Consider the following 2744-nt stretch of genomic DNA (forward strand, 5'->3'; position numbering starts at 1 on the left):
TACAACAGTAAGTACGCCCGCCCTAAAATGAAAGCCGGGAGAGTCTCAATAGGCGTACAGGCACATAGGCGCTCCGTAGCTCTAATGAAATAATGCTTGGATTGGAAAAGCCCGGTTCTCTTTGTCTTCAAGCTTTCATTCCTCAATCCACTTATTCGTTCTTTCATATACCTCCCCACCAATAGATAGAGACAAATGGGAATAACCGAGACCACGTCTACAAAATGCCAGTACCATGCAGCTGCTTCAAAAGCCAACGTGATGCTCCTTGGTCAGATGACCAAGATATTGGCGAATACCACATATGATCAAGAAAAGAGTACCTATAATCACATGAAAACCATGAAAGCCAGTTGCTAAGAAAAAGGTAGAACCATAAATACTATCCGAAATAGTGGAAGGTGCTTGGTAATATTCCATTCCTTGAAAGCCAGTGGATACTAGAGCCAGTGAAACGGTAGCTACTAAAGCGTAAACTGCTCGTTTTTCCTTCCCCCGCAGTATAGCATGATGAGCCCAAGTTACGGCAGCTCCGGATGAAGGGAGAATAGGGGTATTAAGAAAAGGGTTTCCCAAGGATCTAAAAACCCCAATCCCTTTTTGGGGGCCAAATACCTCCGATCTCTACCGTAGGTGCCAAAGAAGAATGAGAAGAAGCCCAAAAAAAAGCAAAAAGGAACATAACCTCCGAGACTATGAACAGAATAGAACCATATCGAGGTCCTAATTGTACAGCTTTTGTATGATGTCCTTCCAACGTGGATTCACGTAGAACATCGCGCCACCATACGAACATGGTATATAGGATAAATATTAGGCCCAAACTGAGAAGTGTTGCACCCCCTTGAAATGAGTGCATGTACATTACACCTCCTACGGTGGTTGCCAAAGCTCCGAGTGAACCCGAAATAGGCCATGGACTTGGATCTACCAAATGATAAGAATGCCTCTGAGATTCAATCATAAACCACTTTGCCCCGGTTGTATGTAAACCCCCCTTCACCCCACCCCCTAAAGTGGTAAAGAAGGGGGCTCTTTTTGGTCTCATTTTCTTTCTATCTGACAGGACAAACAAATAGGAAGGGATGGTTCTTTCATTGCATTGATAGAAGTGATACTAGAAAAAGAAAGACTCTCTCTCTGACTTTTTTGAGAAGAGAATCGTTGGTTTGACCCACGAACTACGTGGGAAAAAGACCTAAATTAATCATGGGTTTGCATTTTCCTCATTGACGCCAACAAAAAAATGCGAGATGAATCTGAATTCCCAAAGAAATAACCTACTTCGAACTTGATAAAGAGAGCAATTACTTCCTCAGCATTTACATAAGTCTTATGTTATACTTTCTGTCGATATTGACTCAGTTAGCGCCAATGTTAAAAAGAATTACGCCAATACAATAGAGGACTGGTTTATTGCTTGTCAGTATTTTGAAAAGTTCCATCATGGTTAAAGTGTTTGTTTGGTTATTCTTTTTTTTGGCGCATTGTTGCATTGCAACCCTTTTTCAAAAAGAAAAGTCAATGCGCACGTTTAAAAGATCCCCTTTTTTTGTGTCTCTTGGATGCTTTTTTCACCTTGCCTTCTTTGACAAGATGAAAATGGGTGAGTCTGGTTTTTCCAGACAACGACATAGAAAATTTTCTTTTTCATTCTCGGACTCTATTGCAGTCCTTCACTGACCCTTCGCTACAAGTACTGACCATCCGATTAACTCGTTTTCACAACATCTTTCATTTCCCGCCTTGGTTACTGTAGCTCAGTCTGTTCTTCCACGCCTCTTTCCTACTCCGCGGAAAGATGCTTTCTTTTTAATATAATATGATCTTTGTTATAAGCCCAATATTGTTTAGCTCAGAATACGAAATACGTCTTTTTTATATTTATAATTTTTTTCGAGGGAGTTTGACTTTTCTTTTCGGACTGGTACCAAGGCTTCGCCGATTGAGAAGACCCCTAAGAGCGGGTTAATCCCCGAACGAGCGGAGAGCAAGATTGGAAAACCCATCCATTAATGAAAGGAGAATCTATTCTTTAAGTAGTTTTGACTCCCGTGCAATGAGCGACTGGGGAACCGAAGGAGCATCTTCGAGGGAAGGCGACCCGAAGAGAGCAAGGGGGTAACGCCATAAAGAAATATGAAAATAGGATAAGAAAACGATTAAAGAAAGATTTTTTGTTTTTTCGCCGCTCTCCCCTACGGGCATTCCTATTCTATCTATACCAACCACGCTGGAACGGATAGACCAGTTAGCTACCTTAGTTTGCAACCTACCTCTATGGTACCACCTCTATCCACTAAACGTCTTCCTAGCTCTTCCCTTACATAGGTTTAATAAAAGAATTTCGCAATATTTCTCAAAAATTCTTGAAAAGAAAGATAGATACGCAGCGACGAAAGATGTTATTCTTGTTTGTGGGAATCTCTGGAACGGAACACAGATATAAAATAATCAACGTGAATTGAATGAATTTCTATGTCCCCTCTAACTTTAGCAAGGAAAGCGCCCGCACAGCCAGTTTTTTTTTTTAGTTAGTTAGCGGTGTCGGGTGGTTCTAATCAATCTGCTTTCTTTACGGGTCTTTCAATCAAAAAGAGTCAAGAGTGGATGGTCAGTCGCATGCATTTAGTAAGTAGGGTTGAGTTTAAAGGGCTGCCTCTATCTCTCATGGGAGTCAGATCGGCTTCCCCGGACTAGTGTAACTTGAAAGCTTAAAAAAGCGGTTTTCTGTACCCTTTTGT

At 41.3% G+C, this 2744-nt stretch overlaps 1 pseudogene; it reads right to left on the minus strand.

Moving 5' to 3' along the window:
* Window positions 1-13: 13 nt before the first annotated feature.
* On the minus strand, window positions 14-1187 carry LOC120268346 (annotated as a pseudogene).
* Window positions 1188-2744: the final 1557 nt, after the last annotated feature.

Source organism: Dioscorea cayenensis, chromosome 9, assembly GCF_009730915.1.
Source record: "Dioscorea cayenensis subsp. rotundata cultivar TDr96_F1 chromosome 9, TDr96_F1_v2_PseudoChromosome.rev07_lg8_w22 25.fasta, whole genome shotgun sequence".
Lineage (NCBI taxonomy): Eukaryota > Viridiplantae > Streptophyta > Magnoliopsida > Dioscoreales > Dioscoreaceae > Dioscorea > Dioscorea cayenensis.